Source organism: Manacus candei, unplaced genomic scaffold (genome assembly GCF_025592945.1).
Source record: "Manacus candei isolate 608988 ecotype Guabito, Panama unplaced genomic scaffold, ASM2559294v1 h1tg000147l, whole genome shotgun sequence".
Taxonomy (NCBI): domain Eukaryota; kingdom Metazoa; phylum Chordata; class Aves; order Passeriformes; family Pipridae; genus Manacus; species Manacus candei.
In genome coordinates, this window is record NW_026138195.1 from 606,479 (window position 1) to 627,326 (window position 20,848).

The 20,848-nt window shown below is 52.8% G+C and overlaps 1 protein-coding gene across 3 annotated transcripts in view; it reads right to left on the reverse strand.

Annotated features, from left to right (window-relative positions):
- The window catches only part of LOC127462952 (class II histocompatibility antigen, B-L beta chain-like), an 82,619-nt gene that overhangs the window by 54,215 nt on the left and 7,556 nt on the right, over positions 1–20,848 (reverse strand). The gene's annotated exons all lie outside the window — the stretch shown is intronic.

Sequence of the window (20,848 nt, forward strand, 5' to 3'; positions counted from 1 at the left end):
CTCTCCTGCCTTTTCTGGCAAGGGGCCATCCAAGGCAAACCCTGGTTCTCAGCAATGGTACCTGTGGCACGGCTGCAAGGCTCCAGTGGGCCAGGCAAGAGCAGGAGCACCGAGAGCCTGAGGAGCCAGGAGATGCCCTGGCTGGGCATGGTGCTGCTGCGGGACGAGCTGACACCTCTGCACAGTCTCTGCCCGTCCCTGCCAGCCGACTTCTGCCCAGGCTCTGGGCACGGGGACGCAGCACTGACACTTTTCAGCCCCCGCGCTGTTCCACAGAGGCTGTGATGTCACAAGGCCCTTGCCTGGCAGCCAGGAGATGGGCAAGGCAAGGCAAGGACGGAGCCTCTGAGCCACCAGCACGCTGTCCCCAAAGGCTGGGGTGGCACAGAAGCCCAGAGTCCCTGAGCTTGGCAGAGACTTGTGAGATCAACCGGCGTCCAGCCTACGCCCCATCCCCAGCATGTCAAGCAGAGCACGGCACTCAGTGCCATGGCCAGTCTTTGCTTAAACACCTCCAGGACGGTGACTCCACCACCTCCCTGGGCAGCCCATTTCAATACCTAATCCCTCTTTCTCTCCAACAAGTCCTGCTCCTGTCCCTGACAAACAGCCCCTGACAGGCAGGTCCTCGTGTCCTCTTGTCCTATCACCTGTTGCCTCGGAGAAGGGGCTGACCCCCACCTGGCTCCAGCCTCCTGTCAGGAAGTTGTGGACAGGGAGAAGGTCAGCCCCGAGCCTCCTCTTCTCCAGGTTGGAGAAGCCCAGCTCCCTCAGCTGCTCCTCACAGGCCATGCACTGCACACCCTTGCCCAGCTCCATTGCCCTGCTCTCCACCCACTGCAGCCCCTCAAGGTTCTCCCTGAATGGAGGGGCCCAGAGCTGGACACAGCACTCCAGGGGTGGCCTCACCAGTGCCCAGTCCAGCAGAAGAATCCCTGCCCTGCTCCTGCTGCCACACTCTTTCTGATGCAGGCCAGCCTGCCCTTGGCCTTCTTGCCCACCCGGGCACCCGCTGGCTCAGGTTCAGCCTCTGTCCACCAGCACCCCCAGGGCCTCTCCCACGGGGACCCTTTGCAGCTCCTCTGCCCCTGGCCTGGAGCTGCACAGGGTTGTTGTGGCCAGAGGCCCCAAAGGCACCAAAGGCACTCTTGAACCTCATGCCCACGGGCTCGGCCCAGAGGTCCAGCCTGTCCAGGTCCCTCTGCACAGCCTTCCTACCCTCCAGCACATCCACACTGCAAGCCAGCTTGGGGTCCTCTGCCAATTTGCTCAGGGAAGACTCAATGCCCTCCTGCAGATCCCCACGAAAAATAGGCAACAGGACTGGGCCTGTTACCCAACAAGTTCTAGTGCTTGACAAAGGAGCCCACCCAGCAGTGGGGAGAAACTGCTGGCAGGAGATTGAATGGGGGCAAGAGACAATGGATGATGGACAAGTTCTGGGCCATGGCCATTTGGTAGAAAAACAAAGGAAAAGTTTAAGGCCTGCCATATTTCAGTGGTCAGAGACCTGGCAGAGAAATCTATTTTTGAGACCTGGACACCAAGAAGGCAGAATTTCTAAATCACAAAGACCCTTAGAGAAACCAGACAAAGACAGAACTAACACAGACAGTTACTGAGGCTCTCCCTATCCAGGGAAAAGACAAGAAAAGGACAAAAACTGTGGACTAAGCATCATGCAAAATGAGAAATCCAGAGTCAATAGAAGAGAGAATAAGAATTCCTGCAGAGAACTGGTGAGCCAATGGACAGGAATTCCTTTGTCTGCTAAAATGTGAAAATAGTTAAAGTTTTGAGAACTGATGTACAAGTGTTAGAAAGCAATTCCTGTGTCCCTTCAGCGCTGAATGAAGTAGGGTCACCTCTGGAACCCAATCTCTGCTCAGAGATTTTATTCCCCGGCTTTGCCTGACGGTTTCTGGGGACCCAGATGAGACAAAGCAGCACCGACAGGGCAGAGCAGAGGAATCGTTGGCCCTGCAGCGTGTACCAAAGGAGTTTTGGGGAGATCTTCCAATTCCCTGGTCTGGAGAGTTCACCACGCCTTCTTTTCTGGGAAAAAGAACAGACCATGAATTTTGGGTACTTGATTTTAAGGCCTTTTGCCACCGGAAGTGGAAAGCAGCCATTTGGAATCCCACCCGACGAGTGGCAGAAGCTGTAGAAGGTCAAGGCGAGTCCAGTCAATTTGCGGAACTCAAAGCCGTCCAATTGGCCCTGGACATTGCCGAACGAGAAGGTTGGCCGAGAGTCTACCTCTACCCAGACTCGTGGATGATAGCCAATGCCCTATGGGGATGGTTAGACCGATGGAAGAAGATGAACTGGAGGCGTGGAGGAAAACCCATCTGGGCTGCTGACTTGTGGCAGGACATCGCTGCCAGAGCGAAGAGTCTGAATGTGAGAGTCCACCATGTAGATGCCCAGGTGTCCAAGAAGCAAGCTAATGAAGCAACAACGGGATGGTTAGAGACTTTTTCAGTGCCCCACGCAACGGCCCGGAATACCATTCTGGGCCTTGAAAAGCAAGTCCTGTGGAGACATGGGACCCCAGAACGTATTGAGTCAGACAACGGGACTCATTTCAAAAATGAATTAGTCACCACTTGGGCGAGGGAACATGGTATCGAATGGGTGTACCACATTCCTTATCATGCACCAGCTGCTGGGAAGGTTGAGAGATATAACGGACTGTTGAAGACAACTCTAAAGTCACTAGGTGAGGGGACTTATAAAAACTGGGACAAGAACTTAGCCAAGGCTGCCTGGCTAGTTAACACCAGGGGTTCTGTCAATTGAGCTGGCCCCGCACAAGCAGAATCCCTTCACATTGTTGATGGAGATAAAGTTCCAGCAATCCATTTGAGGGGAATGCTAGGGAAAGCTGTTTGGGTTACCCCTGCCTCAGGCCAAGACAAACCCGTTCGTGGGATTGTCTTTGCTCAAGGGCCAGGAAATAGGTGGTGGATAATGAGGAAGGATGGAGTCATCCAGTGTGTGCCTCAAGGAAATTTAGCCTTGGGGAAAAACTGATTGTATGTCCTGAGTTGTGTTTTCACAGGAAGCCAGTCACCAGATGAGAGAGAGAGAGACCTGAACTAAGCTGGTGCTGGTATCCAGTGATGAGACAGTCCAGTGATGAAACAGCCATAAATCAGAACTGTAATTGTGACTGAGGAGACCAAAGATCTGGACTGAACTGAACTGACATCGGTATTGATTTTCCAACGACGAGACAACTGCGCTGAGAGACCAACAAGGACTATATATATATATATATGTATATGTGTATATATACACACGGGATGTAGGCGAACGTGAGATATAGGTGTTACGTAAAAATAGTATGGAATAAGGGGTGGAGAATGTAGTGGTTTGGGCTAGGCCTTCCTTGGTGACTAGTTTGTAACCAAGGAAGGGTCCAGATTTACCCAGTATTCCCTACGATTTTTACGTAAGCCAGATTATAAGAAGAAAGGAGGAGAGGCCTTCGCTCTCTTTCCTTCCGGCGGCTTGGAGGTGCAGGTTCCCTGCTGTTGATCTGCCGTGTTGGGGAGCGAGGCCTGGTTAGGCCTTGCCGACCTTGGGAGACAGAGGTTGCCGGCGATCGTTCCGGAGCGACCCTCGGTTGTCCCAGGAGAGTAGTGAGCTATTTCTTTGCTAACTCTTTTAGTGGATAGATATTGGGCTGCTAATTGGGATATTTATATATATATAATATTTTGGGTGTGTTCCTTTTCCCTTCCCCCTTCCCTTTCCCTTATTTTAATTGTATATAAGTGTAAATATATATCTCACTTTGGTTCTCTCTCTCGTTTCGGGTTTTCTTAGGTTTTTTTTTTCTCCCTCTTCTCCCTGAGGTTTGAGGGGGGAACTCTGGTGGTGAGGTTTGGAGACTTGGCAGGGAGTCAGGTTCAAACCATATCAGTAAGATTGGGCCATAATTACAGGATACCTGTAAAATCTGGGCTTTGGGAAAGGTTGGGGAGGGTTGGGAAAGGTGTAAAAGGGTGGTTTTGCCTGAGGTGTAAACATGGGAGTGGGTCTGTCTTCCCAATTCCCAAGAGAAGAGATCCCAGAAAGCTCCCCTGCAGGTTGTGTTTTAAGGAACAGGAGAAGAGACCGAGGGTAAGGGGTTTCTTTCCTCGAGGGAAGGGCTGTCGTTCACTTGCAGGAGCCCTGCACTGATATTGCCAGTCTGACTGCCCAAACTGAACAGAGCTGAAGATTCCTGCCAGACAAAAGGTGGCAGGACAGAAAGCTCTTGCTGCCCATGGAGTGCCCAGGGTGTCCCCCCAACTGCATGTGAAACCCGAAGGTTCCAGGCTTTCTTTCCTGGGGGAAAGGCCGTGACATCCCAAAGAGTCCCGTGGCAGACAGGTGGGGCTGCACTGTGGGGGTGTGAGGTGTTGGTTCTTTGGTTTCCAGGGGCTATTCCAGAATGGAGAGGACAGGCTGTGACATCACAAAGGGGCCCATGGCACACGGGTTGGGCTGCATTCTGACCTTGTGGGGTGTTGGTTCTTTGGTTGCCAGGGCCCATTCTGGAATGGAGAGGACAGGCTGTGACAAGAAGTGCCTGTCAGAACTGCAAAGACGCACAAGAATCTTCTGTGGGCATATTCTCTGTTCTGCCCTGCAGACCCTTGTGCTGGGGTCAAAACTCAGCCTCTCTGCTTCCCTCTCCTGAGGGACTTGTTCTTAGACATCCCTTTCCCCTACGCTCCTTTCAAAAGCCCTCCTGGCAATTCCCAAGCCTGTACCCAGCTCTCATCCCCTCTCTGTCCTCTTCCCACTCCCCTGGTCAATCCCAACATCCCAGGACAGGGATCCCAGTTGCTTGGCTGCACTCCCACCTAGTTCCATATGCTGGGCCATGATATCCCAGCACTGGAGCAGCCAGGTCAGCAGGGGCTCTCCCAGCTGGAGGCTGAAATCTTTTCACATCTCTCACAGCTCATCTGGGGATGGGGATCTGGTGATTATCTCTGGCCCTGCCTCTTGCTCCTGTTCTGAGGGCTCTGCTTCCCCTTCATCCCTCACTAACTGAGCTGATTTGGTCTTGGATTTCTTCTGTAGAGGGGCAGCTGCTACTGGCACAGGTTGTTCCTCTGCAGTTTGAGTGGCCACGGTACCTCTTGGTCTCCTTTCCTCCTCCTCCCCCTGAGGGCACTGGGTCTTAGTTAAACAAGATTACAACTTAGAAATTAAGAGACTTCAGGTGGAAGTGTGGAAAAGGAAAAGAAGCAGCTTTTTATTAACAAAATCTGAATAAACAACAAATGGTGCAACCAAAAACTTTCAGAAGAAACAAAACCAAGTCCCAAATCCCCAGGTGGGGGGGAGGAACTGTCCTGGCAGTTCAAAGCTCTCTCAGCCCCGTGTGCTCGCAGCCAGCAATGAAGGAGTCCCTTTTCCCAGGGCAGTCCCCAAAGCAGAACACCTCGCTCCCAGATGGGTCGGGCTCTCTCTCTCTCTCGGTCACTCTCCACGAGGTGTCCCGTGGGGAAAAAACTTCCTCTCAGGAAAAGAGAACAAGGTGGCCAAAATCAGCTCCCGCTCTGTCCGGTCCCGGACAAACCCCAAAAGCCCCCGAACAAAGGACCCCCCGCCCTCCCCGCGGCCACCGCGGTGTCCCCGAGAGCCGCCCTCCCCCCACTGCCCCTGCCCAGTGCCTGCGGCTCCGCTCCAACCCACCCCATCCCGGGAGACACAGATGGGAATGGGGGGACACTGGGAAACAATTCCAACACCTCTTTTCACACCTCTAACACCTGGTTCCCAGACATTCCCAAAGAAGGGGCTTCCCGTGGCCTCGAGCCAGGGACCCACCTTTGTATTGAACCAACTCCTGGAGAGACACGTTCCCATCCCTGTCCCCATTCCCATTCCTGGGGTTCCCATCCCTGTCCCCATTCCAATTCCTGGGGTTCCCATCCATCTCCCCATTCCCATCCCTGTCCCCATTCCAGTTCCTGGGGTCCTCATCCCTGTCCCCATTCCCACTTCCTACTGTGCCAAACTGCTTCCAGTGTCTCCATCCCTGTCCCCACTATCCCCATCCCGGTCCCCCATGGCCCCATTCCCAGTCCTGGTTCCCACAGAGGAACTCCTGGATGCCGGAGGAGGGAGCCAGGATTTCTTGCCCAAAGCAGGAGATTTTCACACCCAAATTAAAGCCTCAGGAATAATTGTGGTCCTGGGTTTCACACAGGAAAAAGCAGGAAGTTTATCCATCGGGAAGAGCCGCAGGGGGGCCGGGGTGGGTGGGAGCAGCGGGATGAGCTCTGCCAGCAGCTCCTGCCTTTCCGCAGGGAGAGGGAAGGGGTGGATCCAGCTCCGGGATCGCTCAGGTTGTGATTCCTGCTGGGATGAGAGCGGGGAAAGGAGTCACCATGTCCCTGTTCCCATCCCAAGGGATGGAGCCGGCTGTGGAGCCCAGGGAGAGTAGGAACTGCTCCGGAATCCCACCTGATCCTGCTCTGTCCATCCCACCCCAATCCCACTCCATCCATCCCACGCCAATCCCACTCCAGAATCCAGCCCTGATCTCAGTCCACAATTCCACCTGATCCCACTCTGGAATCCTACCCTGAGCTGCAATCCCCTTCCAATCCCGCTCTAGCCATTAGGCCCCCATTCCCCTCTGGAATCCCGGCATCCATCCTGGGATCCCTGCACAGAGGATCTGGATCCACACACGCTGCTGGGACTCACTGGTGGGCGCGGGGTCGTATCCATTCCCCTCCCTCTTCCCTATGGCAAGAAAGTGGGATCAGCACCCGTGGCACAGGATCCCCGGAATGCTGCCGGGCGGATCCGTGCCCCTTGCCGACCCCCATCCCGGGAGTTACCGAATCGGAGCTTCCAGACACCGACTGCCACGAGGCCGATGATGATGATGATGATGGCAGCGATGACGGACACAGTGTCCTAGTTAGAACAGCTGGGACCGATTCCTCACTGGATGGGTGTAGCCCAAAAGTGTGTATTCTATGGCCTTCCATGCCATTTTCCCAGGAACTGTTGTCGGGGGGGGGGGGGGGCTGCGAGGTGGGGGGGGTGTCCCTGTCCTCATACCCTTTTATGGAATTCCCTGCTCTGAGAATCCTCATATCCTTTTATGGAATTCCCCACTCTGGCAATCTTCATATCCTTTTATGGAATTCCCCGCTCTGACAATCCTCATATCCTTTTATGGAATTTGCCTCTCTGAGGGAACGAACTGAGCATCCTTTTATGGAATTCCCCGCTCTGAGGAAACGAACTAAGCATCCTTTTATGGAATTCCCCGCTCTGAGGGAACGACTGACCATTCCTGCCTGAACTGGAGAATATATAAACCTGGAGTTTCAGAACCTTTCCACCACTCGTGGGATCCACAGGAAGGCTGCAGCTCACCACTCTCAACCAGACTGAGACCACCAGCCTCAACTGGACTGCAATCACCTCTTCTGACCAGACTGCAACAGCTCTCCCACCAGCAGGTTTTTTCCCCTCTCCCTTTACTTTGGACTCGGGGGGGGGGCCCAAGGAAAACCACTTTGTTCATGCCCCAGGGTGCTGGGTTATACATTTAGGTTTTGTGGGTTAAAATCAATTCCTTGTCTGTATAATCAGACTTATTGGGCAAGGGGGGCCCAAGGGGGGCCCAAGGGGGGCCCAAGGGGGCTGGTCCAGGGGGGGAAGGGCTGCAGGGGGCGGATCCCGGAGGAGGAAACCCGCCAAAAGCGGCGGCCCAGCCGAGGGAGGAGCCGAGCGGGAGCACAAAGAAGAGCAGCCAAAAGGTCCTGGCGGTGGCTGGGCAATGGTGGGGGGGCGAGAGCGGTTTGGGGGCCCCCGTGAGAGCCGGGGGGGAACCCCGGTAGCCGCGGAGTGGGGAGAGCGGAGAGGGGCGATCCCGGAGCTGGGGGACCCCCGGAATGCTGGAGGGGGGGGAGCAGAGAGGGAGCGCCGGGCCCCTTAAGCGGGGGTCCCGGAGAGGCGGAAGGCCTTGGAGTGTGGAGAGGAGGGGGGGCCTTGAGGCGGGGTGGGAGCTGAGAGCGCCAAGAGGTTTGCGAGGGTGGGAGCCGAGAGAGGAGGGCCGGCCGGCCCCGGGAGGCAGAGTGGGGAGAAGTGAGCCCTGGGACCGCCCTGGCAACACTAAAGGGGACCCCAGAGAGTGGGAACCCCCTGGAGCCGCGGGACCCCTGGCAGCCCAGAGAAGGGGGACCCCCAATGCAGGCAGAAGTGCCATCAGGCCAGACAGGGGGGACCCCCCTAACCCCAGAGAGCAGAGAGGGGGAACTCCTGGGAGGGGTTTTTGGGCTGAATGTTGGTGTTTTGGGGCTTTTTACGGACACAAGATGCCCGGTGAGTCCTTGAGCTGGACTTGGGCAGGAGGAACCCCAAGGGCAATGTGCTCACCCCATGTTTTCCCCCCCAGCATTATTTCTGCTTCCCAAAGCTTGGGCGGATGGAGGAGGAGGCTGCGAGGAAGAGGAAGATGCCTTGGGCCCCCCAGGCAGGTGAGGAGGAAGTCAGTGCCCCTTTGGGTGGGTCTTCTGTCTTTTGTGGCCGTCCTGCCGGGGCCGGAGTTGGGGGGATGTCCTTGGGCTTCCCTGTGGGCCGGAGGCAAATCCCCTGCGTGTCCTTGTTGGTTCCTGCCCCAGGCCCCGAGGTGAGGCCGGAGAGCGCGGAGGACAAATCCCCCCGGCAGAGCCTGGTGGGAGAGGCCGTTTTGAAGGGCTCCCTGGCGCAGGAAGGCAGCGGGGAGGAAAAGGGCCGGAGATGCCCCCGCAGGAGGGGCTCCAAAGCCAGCCCAGGGGGCTGTGAGGAGGAAAGAGCCAGCGTGTGCCGGGAAGGCAGCCGGAGCTTGAGGCGGAGCTGCGAGCTGGTGATCCCTGAGCAGCCTCCCAGCAGGGAGAAACCCTTCAGGTGTTTGGAATGTGGGAAGAGCTTCAGCAAGAGATTCAACCTCCTGAGGCACCAGCTTGTCCACACTGGGGAGCGACCCTACACGTGTGGGGAGTGTGGGAAGAGTTTCAATGACATCTCCACCCTCCGCAACCACCGTCGCATCCACAGTCGGGAACGGCCCTTCACGTGTGGGGAATGTGGGATGAACTTCAATCAGAGCTCCAGCCTGCTCCGACACCAGATGATCCACAGTGGGGAAGGGCCCTACATGTGTGAGGAGTGTGGGAAGAGCTTCAAGCAGAGCTCCCACCTCCTCAGACACCAGATGATCCACAGTGGGGAACGGCCCTACATGTGTGAGGAATGTGGGAAGAGCTTCAATGACCGCTCCACCCTTCGCAACCACCGTCGCATCCACACTGGGGAACAGCGCTACACGTGTGGGGAGTGTGGGAAGAGCTTCAAACAGAGCTCCCACCTGCTCCAACACCAGATGATCCACAGTGGGAACGGCCCTACACGTGTGGGGAGTGTGGGAAGAGCTTCAGGGACAGCTCTGCCTTGACCTCCCACCAACGGACCCACCAGTAATGGAAGCCCCGAGTGCCCCGACTGCGGGAAGAGCTTCGGCCGCTGCTCCAACTCCATCAGCCATGGGAGGACCCGCGTTGGATGATCCACAGGGACCCCCGTTGGGCACAGACCTGGTGTGCTGGTTTAAAGGTAAACCAGCAGGGGAAATGACAGCGGTGACACCTAGAATGGGATGGAACACCTGGAAAGGGAATGAGAATGCCTGGAATGGGAATGGGGACATCAGGAATGGGATGGGGACAATAGTAATGGGATGGGAACAACAGGAATGGAAATGGGAACACCTGGAATGGGAATGGGGACATTGGGAGCAGACTGGGGACACTAGGAATGGGAATGCGGGCAGCAGGAATGGGAATGGGGACATGTGGAATGGGGAGAGAACACCTGGAATGGGAATGGGAACACCTGGAATGGGAATGGAGACACCTGGAACGGGAATGGGGACACCAGGAATGGGAATGGGAACACATGGAATGGAAATGGGGACACCTGGAATGGGAACACCTGGAATGGAAATGGGGACACCTGGAATGGAAATGGGAACACCTGGAATGGGAATGGGAACAACTGGAATTGGAATGGAGACACCTGGAATGGGAACACCAGGAATGGGAATGGGAACACCTGGAATGGAAATGGAGACACCTGGAGTGGGAACACCAGGAATGGGAATGGGAACACCTGGAATGGAAATGGGGACACCAGGAATGGGAATGGGAACAACTGGAATTGGAATGGAGACACCTGGAATGGGAACACCTGGAATGGAAATGGGAACACCTGGAATGGGAATGGGGACACCAGGAATGGGAATGGGGACAAAAGGAATGGGAACACCTGGAATGGAAATGGAAACACCTGGAATAGGAACACCAGGAATGGGAATGGGAACACCTGGAATGGAAATGGGGACACCAGGAATGAGAATGGAAACACCTGGAATGGAAATGGGAACACCTGGAATTGGAATGGAGACACATGGAATGGGAACACCAGGAATGGGAATGGGAACAGCTGGAATGGGAACACCTGGAATGGAAATGGGGACACCTGGAATGGGAACACCTGGAATGGGAATGGGAACACCTGGAATTGGAATGGAGACACATGGAATGGGAACACCTGGAATGGAAATGGGAACACATGGAATTGGAGTGGAGACACCTGGAATGGGAACACCTGGAATGGGAATGGGAACACCTGGAATGGAAATGGGGACACCTGGAGTGGGAACACCTGGAATGGGAATGGGAACACCTGGAATGGAAATGGGGACACCAGGAATGGCAATGGGAACACCTGGAATGGGAGTGGAGACACCTGGAATGGAAATGGGGACACCCGGAATGGGAATGGGGACATCAGGAATGGGAATGGGGACACCTGGACTGGGAATCGGAAAATTGGGAATGGGAACATTGGGAGCAGGTTGGGGACACCAGGAATGGGAATGGGAACACCTGGAATTGGAATGGGAACACCTGGAATGGGAATGGGAACATTGGGAGTAGACTGGGGACACCAGGAATTGGAATGGGGACACCTGGAATGGGAATGGGAACATTGGGAGCAGTTTGGGGACATCAGGAATGGGAATGGGAACACCTGGGATTGGAATGGGGACACCTGGAATGGGAATGGGAACATTGGGAGCAGACTGAGCACACCAGGAATTGGCATGGGGACTTCTGGAAGGGAATGGAGACAACAGGAATGGGAATAGGGAAAACAGAGGTGGGATGGGAACACCTGGAATGGGAATGGGGACAATAGGAATGGGAATGGAGACACCTGGAATATGAATGGGAACACAAAGAACTGGGAATGGGGAAAACAGAAGTGGGATGTGAACACCAGGAACGGGAGGAGGGACAATAGGAATGGGAATGGAGACACCTAGAATGGGATGGAACACCTGGAATGGGAATTGGAACACATGGAATGGGAATGGGAACACCAGGAATGGGATGGGAACAACTAGAACGGGATGGGAACAGCTGGAACAGGAATGCAAACCCGTGGAATGGGAATGGGAACAGCCGGGCCCGGGCTGTGTCCCTGGGGAAACAGGAGGCCAGGCCCAAAAGAGTTAACTCAGAAATTGGGGTCTGCTAACAAGCTACCAACATCCAAGAGCATCTGTGCTCGTTCTGTTCTACTGACTGGAGCAAAGCTTCAGAGAATAGTACAGGAACATGTCCTAGGCCTCGAGGGGATAAATTAGAGAGACAGCAGGATCAGGGAGACATTGGAATAGAAGGAATAGGCCGGGAGCCAGGGCTTTTTCCAAGCTTCAGTGAGCGGGTCAAGAAGATGGGAAGAGAAGGAAGGTCAAGCTGAGGAAGATGAGTTGAAGCCCCCAGAGCCATGGAGGAAGAGTGGAAGTACCCTCAGGATTGAGGGCCAAGAGAAACACCGCCCCAAGCCCCGCCTGAGCTCCACCTCTACTCCGCCTGTTATTAATATGCATCGATAGATGTTGTAATCACTTGAATATGCATTTAATCCCAGCTGAAGATTGGATAAAAATGCTGATTTTGTGTGAAGCCTTGGAGTAAGTTTGTCCAGCGCCAGCTGGCTTGCTCCCAACGTTGAATAAACAAATACCTTGCTGCTTAAAGATAAAAAAGTCTCTGAGCAGTTTCTCGGACCGATTTTTCGCATTCAGCGCCCAGTCAGTCCCAGGATGATCCCAGTCACTCCTGGTCTCTCCCAGTTGCTCCCAGTTTCCTCCATGTGGTCCCACTCATTCCCAGTTGCCCCCAGAAGCTTCCAGCATGATCCCAGTTGCTCACAACCACTTCCAGTCATCCCCAGTGCACTCCCAGTTGCTCCCAGTATGATCCCAATCACCTCCTGCATGAACCCACTCACTCCTGCTATGATCCCAGGATGACCCCAGTCACCCTCAGTGTGGTCTCAGTTGCTCCCAGCATGGGCCAAGCTTCTCCCACCGTGATCCCAGGATGATCCCAGTTGTCCCCATCATGGTCCCAGTTGCTCCCAGTTGCCCCTAGCACAGATCCAGTCACTCCAAGTATGATCCTAGTCCTCCCTCCTGACAGTCCCAGTCAATGCCAGTTGCTTCTATTGTAGATCCAGTCACTCACAGTTCCTTCCAGTTGCCCCCAGCCTGGTCCTAATTCCCCTTCATGTAGTCCCAGTCACTCCCAGTATGGTCCCATTCACCCCCACCATGGTTGCAGACACTCCCAGTATATCCCAGTAGAGCCCTCAGCATGCTCATAGTCCTTCCCAGTCACTCCCAGATGCCCCAGTAACATTTCAGTTTCCACCAGTAGGATCCCAGTGACTCCAAAGCACTCCCACTATATCCTATGTGGCCTCCAGTTGCTCCCAGTAGCCCTCAGTGTGGTCCCAGTTGCTCCCAGTATGATCCCTGTTGCCCCAGTTCTGGTCCTGGAGGGTCCCAGTGTGCTCAGATCCTGCTCCCGGGGGGTCCTGCTGGGTCCCAGTCCTGGTCCCGGTGTATCCTGGTGTCCCAGTCCATCCCAGTCCATCCCAGTCCATCCCAACCATTTCTCAGGTCCTGCCCCCCCGCCCCCCAAGATGCTGACGGGGTCGGGGCTCCGTCTTTGGCTTCGTCTCCCTGGGCCTGCCTGGAATGAAGGGGCCGCTGGGCCACTGCGGAACCTCCTGAAACCAAAGGAACCCCGGGAGAATTTGGATACTCCTGGAATCAAGGCACAACTGGGACACTGCAGGGCCCTATGGAAAAAAAGGAACCTTGTGACACTGCGGAATTCCTGGAATCCAGGGGCCTTTGGGACATGGGGGCCTCATGGAACCAAAGGAACCCTGAGGTGTTTCCGAAGGTCATGGAATCAAGGGGCCACTGGGACACTGCAGGGCCTCTGGGAATTAAAGGAACACTGGGACACTGGGGCAGGACATCCCCCTGCAATGGCACCAAGACAATGCCCCATTTGCAAAGGGGTCAGTGCTGAGCTGAGAGGGGGCCAGGCCAAGGCAGGAGATGTTGGACCCCAGACTGGTTTCACCCCAAATGAAGCCCCTGATGGTGAGGGAACCCCTGGAGTCCAAGGACTGTCAGTCCATGGGTTTCTACCAGAAAGGGTCAGTCCCCTTTCCCAGGGGCAGGTTCTTCCAACAGAACCCTTCTTGGGGGTGTGTGGAGATTCCTGCCTTGGCTGGGGACCCCCCAAGGTCACTGCTGGAGGTTGAGAGCAGAGATCTCCCCACGAGCGCTGGTCTGGGGGAGTGTCAGAGACTGGAACAGTTAATGATTTCTGCATTCTAAGAGACTTCTGCAGGCTTCTGACTTTCTGATGGGCAGCTGGGCCCATCCCCCCTCCTCCAGTGCAGAAGATGTCAAGCCCCCAAAAGGCGGGAAGAGCCGAGTTTACCACGCCCTCCACATGAACTCCGCGCCAAAAAGGGGGACACCCCCCTATGGAAACAACTCCCCGCCTTGGGGAGGTGCAAAGGATATGGATATTGACTGGTGACTTTGGGGGTTTGGGGGGGATTTTTCCTTCTTCTCCCCCCACCGCCTGCGGATCCAGACCATTGCTTTTTACATGGTTGGATCCCGTGGGCGGTGACTATTTACGTTTTTACCACTCTCATCTTTTCTTCTTTCTTGCTCTCCCTTACTCTTACCCTGTCTTTCTCTCCCCTATGCATTTTGCTCCTCCCCCAAAAGGTTGGCCTTGTTATATGACAGCCCCCAAAATGCTGCAATACCTGTTGATACAAAATTGTTCAAATAAACCTTGTCAATATGTTTTCAGACACCGATTATTCAGTGTTGTTTCACTTTAATCCACCCCAAGGGAATTATGGATAAAACCTGAGTTACCCCCCCGCCTCTTTCCTGGGGGGGTTGTAACAGTCACTGCTGTGCCTGTGATGTCACTGCTGTGACTGTGATGTCCCTGATGTCCCTGTGATGTCACCGATGTCTCTGTGATGTCACTGCTGTCCTTGTGATTGTGATGTCACTGTTGTCCCTTTGATGTCACTGCTGTTCCTGTGATGTTACCGCTGTCTCTGTGATGTCACCAATGTCTCTATGATGTCACTGCTGTCCCTGTGATGTCACCGATGTCCCTTCAACCAGACTGCAACCACCACTTTTCAATCAGACTGTGACCACCGCTCTCAACCAGACTGCAGATCACCACTCTCGACCGAACCTCAACCACCACTCTTGACCAGACTGCACCACCACTCTCACCAACAGGTTTTTTCCCCCTCTCCCTTTACTTTGGGCTCAGGGGGCCCAACAAACACCACTCTGTTCATGCCCCAGGGTGCTGGGTTAGACATTTGGGTTTTGTGGGTTAAAACCAACTGTTTGTCTGTATAATTGTACTTATTTATTATTTCATGAAATTGTTATTCTGACTGTTATAGATTAGGAAATCAGGGGGAATTTTTCTTCCCCTGCCCTCACTCCAAGGGAAAGAAAGGGAGTGAGCGGGGGAAGGGAGGTCATTAGCATTACAAAAGATGTAGCCAACCTAGGGTAATGGACCCATTGGAGATAGAGGAGAGGTGGGGGGGGGGGGGGCTGGGCGCTGGTGGGAAAGGTGAGAGGCAGAGTGCTGTGGCTGGCTCCCTGGGTGCAGGCAGGTATTTTGTTGGGGAGGGGGGCTGGAAGCCTAGCTTGTTTTTTGGCTGTTAATTCTGGGGAGTTCGACCTCCCATCCTGCTGGCTTCGACCTGCCTGACTGTCCCGCCCGCCGGAGCTGCTGTGTTTCATCGGAGAGTTTTGCTTGCCCGCGGGAGAGGTGGAGGAGTTTTTTTGAGACACCACCACCTGAGACTGCAGTGAGTCCCCGCCACTTGAGACAGCGGTGAGTTCCCGTGGGAGTGTGCTGCCTGCCTTCCTTGTCGCCCCCACGGAGGCGAGGACCCCCCTCATCTCCTTCTCGGCTTCCCCCGCGGTCCCGGGACCGCTCTCTGCGGCCCCTCTGCCCGCGGGGACTGACGGGCCCACAGCGCCCCCTGCTGGCCACGGCCGGGCACTGCAGGTCCTGCAGCTCCAGCGGTCCCACAGCGCCCCCTGCTGGCCACGATTCGGGCTGTGCCGAAGGACAGAGCAGTGTTCTTTTGGACTTGTTGTTGTGGTGGTTGTTGCTGGTGTTGTTTTGGTTTGTGTTACTGTTTTTTTGCCAACATTCATATATCTCTTAATAAAGGGTTGTTATTTCTTCTGTTTTTCCACATTTTCCTCGAGTAAAGCCCCTTAATTTGACATTACAATTGCAGAGAGAGAGGAGTTTGGTCTACCTCATAACTCCTCCTCTTTAGCAAACAGTCTAGTCTCTTCAGACTGAGACATCGAGGCAGCTGCTTTCTTTATACAGGAAAATCATGGAGAGATCCCTGCAGAAGTTGAAAATGCTGTCATGCCTTTAGTCTGGGCCAGCGAGTACCCTGGGAAATCAAAGCAAGCTGAACCAGTAAGCATCGCACTCAGGCCAGGAGCAGCCCCGGTAAGGCAGAAACAATATCCTTTGAAATTAGAAAGCCGAAAAGGCCTAGCACCTATAATTGAAAAGTTCCTTAAATTTGGTTTACTAGTAGAATGTGAATCCAGATTTAATACCCCCATTCTACCCGTGAAAAGGGCTGATGGCAAAAGCTATCGGCTAGTCCAAGATCTTAGGGCCATCAATAGAATAACTGAGGACATTTACCCAGTGGTAGCCAACCCCTATACACTGTTAAACACATTGACAGAGGATTTAGGATGGTTTACTGTATTCGACCTTAAAGATGCCTTTTTCTGCATTCCTGTACACAAAGACAGCCAGGAGATTTTTGCCTTTGAGTGGGAAAATCCTGAGACAGGGAGAAAAACGCAACTAACCTGGAGAGTTCTTCCACAAGGCTTTAAGAACAGTCCAACGCCTTTCGGAAATCAGTTGGCAAAGGAACTGGAGGACTGGAGAAGACAGCAGCAAGAAGGAGTTGTCCTGAAGTATGCTGACGACATCTTAATTGCAGCCAAAAGCCGGGACCAATGCATCGAGCTCACTGTAAGTCTCTTGAACTTTTTGGGGCTAAGTGGGTATCGGGTCTCGAGAGAGAAGGCACAGATAGCCAAGGAGATAGTCATCTACCTGGGACTTGAGATCTATCGTGGGCATCGGCGACTCAGTACAGACCGACAAGAGGCCATTTGCCGTCCCCCAGAGCCCCACACTGTACGGGAGAGGCAGGCTTTCCTGGGAATGGTAGGATGGTGTCGGCTGTGGATAGCTAACTATGGGTTGCTAGTCAAACCTCTGTATGAAGCCCTGAAAACGGCCAAAGAGGGAGTTGTAACATGGACAGATGAGACCAGAGATGTGTTCAAACCACTGAAACAGTCCTTGATGTCAGCTCCAGCACTAGGACTACCAGATTTGACTAAACCATTTGAACTGTTCACACATGAGCAGTTAAATGTTGCTCTGGGGGTATTATCACAAACTCTGGGAAGCCAACAAAGAGCTGTGGCTTATTTCTCCAAACAGCTGGACAGTGTTAGCCAAGGGTGGCCGGGGTGCCTGCGAGCTGTCGCAGCAACTGTTATCCTGATTGAAGAGGCCTGGAAGCTCACCCTTGGGCAGCACATCACTGTGTATGTGCCCCATGCAGTTCAAGCCGTGCTTGAGCAAAAGGGAGGCCACTGGCTGTCCCCCAGCAGAATGCTTAAGTACCAGGTTGTGTTGCTGGAACAGGACGATGTTACCCTAAAAACAACGTCTATTGTAAATCCAGCTATGTTTCTGTCTTCAACACTAACTGACAGTGTCCCCGAGCATGACTGTTTGCAGACTATAGAGGAGACTCACTCCAGCAGACCAGACCTGAAGGATGAGCCCCTGGAAAACGCAGACTGGGAACTGTATACGGACAGAAACAGCTTCATGCGGGATGGTAAACGCTTCACAGGGTATGCAGTGACAACCAGAGACGAAGTGATCGAGGCAAAAGCCTTGTCAGCAGATGTGTCATCCCAAAAAGCAGAATTAATCGCACTGACAAGAGCCTTGGAACTGAGTGAAGGAAAGAAGGTAAATATCTGGACTGACTCAAAATATGCATTTAGTGTTGTACATGCCCACGGAGCCATCTGGAAGGAGAGAGGACTACTGACAGCCCAAGGCAGTGGAGTCAAGCATGCAGACCAAATCCATGCACTCCTGCAGAGTATTTGGAAACCAGAGGAGGTAGTTATTATGCATTGTAGGGCCCACCAGAAGGGGAAAACAATTCCCGAGTTGGGAAATCAGTTTGCTGATCGAGCAGCAAAAGGGGCTGCAGAAAAAGGCATCTTGGCAGTAGTGCCACAAAAAGAAATTGATTTGACAAAACACACCCCTAAGTATGATGAGAGAGACAATCAGCTAATTAGATCACTGAAAGCTGAAATCAAAGAAGGGGGGTGGGTGTTACCCCTACTGGACAGGTTGTAGTCCCACCACCACTCCTCAGGGAAATAGCTCAACAGGAACATGAGGCTACCCATTGGGGAACGGAAAACCTCCTGAAACATCTAAAGAAAACAGTAATAGGAACAAATATGACTGAAGCTGTGCAGTCTACAGTAGGTAAGTGTGAAATCTGCAAACGAAACAATCCAGATACATCAAAGAGAGTGGTACTAGGGGTAACCAAAGCTGGAGACCAACCCGGAGATTACTGGCAAATAGATTTTGCTGAGTTACCACCATGGGGGGGGTACAAATACATCCTTGTACTGGTTGACACTTTCAGTGGATGGCCTGAAGCATACCCCTGTCGCACTAACACAGCAAGGGAAGTGGTAAAAGCTTTACTAAACCACATAATTCCAAGGTTTGGGGTTCCTCTAGGAATGGCATCAGATAGAGGAACACATTTTATTGCGACAGTAGTAAAAGAAGTATGCTGCATCCTGGGAATTGTCTGGGACCTACATACCCCCTACAGACCTCAGGCCAGTGGCAAAGTTGAACGAATGAATGGCACCTTGAAAATGCAAATTAGTAAAATTTGTCAGGAAACATCTATGTCCTGGGTTCAGGCTTTGCCACTAGCTCTGCTGAGAATTCGTATCCAGCCGAGGCGGAGGGATAACATAACCCCTATGAAATATTATATGGAAGACCATATCAGGCACCACACGTACCAGGGGATGTACACTTGAGAGGGAGAGCCGATTTACAAAAATATTTGATTGCTTTAGGCTCTACTTTGCAGAAGCTGCAGAAGGTCATCGAGCTATCCAGACCCATAGGACTGGACACCCCTGCTCACCCATTCCAGCCAGGAGACTGGGTCTACGTCAAGTGGTGGAACAGTGGCCCCTTGAGAGCCAAGTGGAGAGGACCATACCAAGTCCTGCTGACTTCCCTCACCTCCGTCAAAGTTGCTGGCAGAGAACCCTGGTTCCACTATTCCAGAGTCAAGAGAGCATCAGCTCCTGGAACAACCAACCAGACAGAACCAGGCACCGACGACGAGGATGTGGAATAGACTGCTTGTTCTGTGCATTCTGTTCGTGCAACCGGTAACTATGAACCGAGTTTGGGACCAAAAATTGCATGTGGCCCTAGTCCAAAACGGATCTAAAATTCTCCGAAAAACGGAATGCTGGATTTGTACTCAAGTACCAGCAATTGATGATGAGAATAGTGAGTGGCCCCTAATTGGCATTTTACTAAATGAGACAAACTTCGGTAAGTCCATGATGAATTTCCCAGGGACCTGGAAGCCTGTTACAGAGGCCTATTACCCGGTGGCCCTAAGTAATGTAATTTCTAATCAGGATGTTGTTCCCTGTATGATCATAAACGCTACAGGAAAAATCATTCTTCCCCCCTACTGTGATAAAAACAATTCAAAAGAAGAAATAAACCCAGAAATTGTTGCAGGGATGGCACAGTTCCCTTTGAGATTAATTCCTCCCCAGGGTTCAGGATGGTATTGGATTTGTGAAAAGGAGGCCTGGAAAGTTTTGCCCCTTGATAAAGATTGGGCCTGTGCCCTGGGGGCAGTGATTCCAAATATAACAATTCTCGACCCAATTGATGAACAGGAATGGGAAAGACCCTATCCAAAAAGAGTGAAAAGAACTAGCAATCCCCTCATTGAGCGCCCTACGATTTTCCATAGCATAATCAGAGCTTTAATCCCATCTCTAGGAGTGAGTGAATTGGAAAAGGCAATTGTAAATATTTCGGCTGTTATGGAAAACATACAAGATCACACTCTGGATGCAATTGAAACCCTGAAAGAACAATTCCAGAGCTTGTCTCATGTAGTAATACAAAACAGAATGGCCCTCAATTTTTTGCTAGCCTCACAGGGAGGCGTGTGTAAAGTCATCAATACCAGCTGCTGCTCTTACATAGACCAGACTGGTAGAATTAATAATGATTTGGCCGCAATTCAAAATCAAACTAAAATCTTACACCAAATATCTCTGGATGATGTCTCCCTAGGTTTAGGAGATGTCTTCAACAAACTCACCTCATGGTTACCGAACTGGACATGGATGAAACAACTGTTTATTTTAGTATTGTATATACTTAGTGTTAGTGTAATAGCTCACTGCATGCACCGTTTTATAGTTGTTGTAGGTGTAGGTAGTAGAGATTGGACAAGACCTTTGGGTTTTGTCCAGTCTCTAAGGGGGGACTGATGCCTTAAGCCCCTAATGTTTTTTTATTTTTCTAATATTTGTAAGACTTGTAAGTTTTATAAGTAGTGGAAGTAGATTTTAAAAGCAGCAACCTCCCCTCCCCCTTTTTGTCCCTTGTTCCTTTCCCTCTCTCTAGCACCCTTGTTCATACATTCCTTAACCCTCTTCCCCCATTCTATCCTCCCGATATCACTCATAGCCCCAAATCCAATAGAAATGTTTAGTCTTTTGTCAAGGCAAGGCCTAGATTGTTGGCAGAACAGCATATCAAGGCCTAAACCACAGAATACGGTCAAGAATTAGGTAACTATGTACCCTTTGTGCTCTGGTGATGGTGAAGATGGGATGAATGGGGGGTCCCGAAATACACCCCAGACTCATTTTAAGGGGGTCGACCCAGGGCGGACCAGAGTAAAGGCCACAGGGTGGGCACATCTGGGATTGGATGGATGGTGTTATAAAACGTAACCTCTCAGGCACGGCCTGCGCGGGTCTTGTAACATCTTAGCCTTGGTAAATAAACCCTTTCTTATCTCACCCCTAATTAACTGCTCCGGAGAATTTTTCAGCACCAAAATACAGCAGCAACAGGGGGGACACACGACCCCCCAAATTCAGTGTGGGGCTGGACTGGGGGGTCCCGGCTGGGTCCGAGGCCACGGGGAGGGGCTGCGGCCGCCGGCG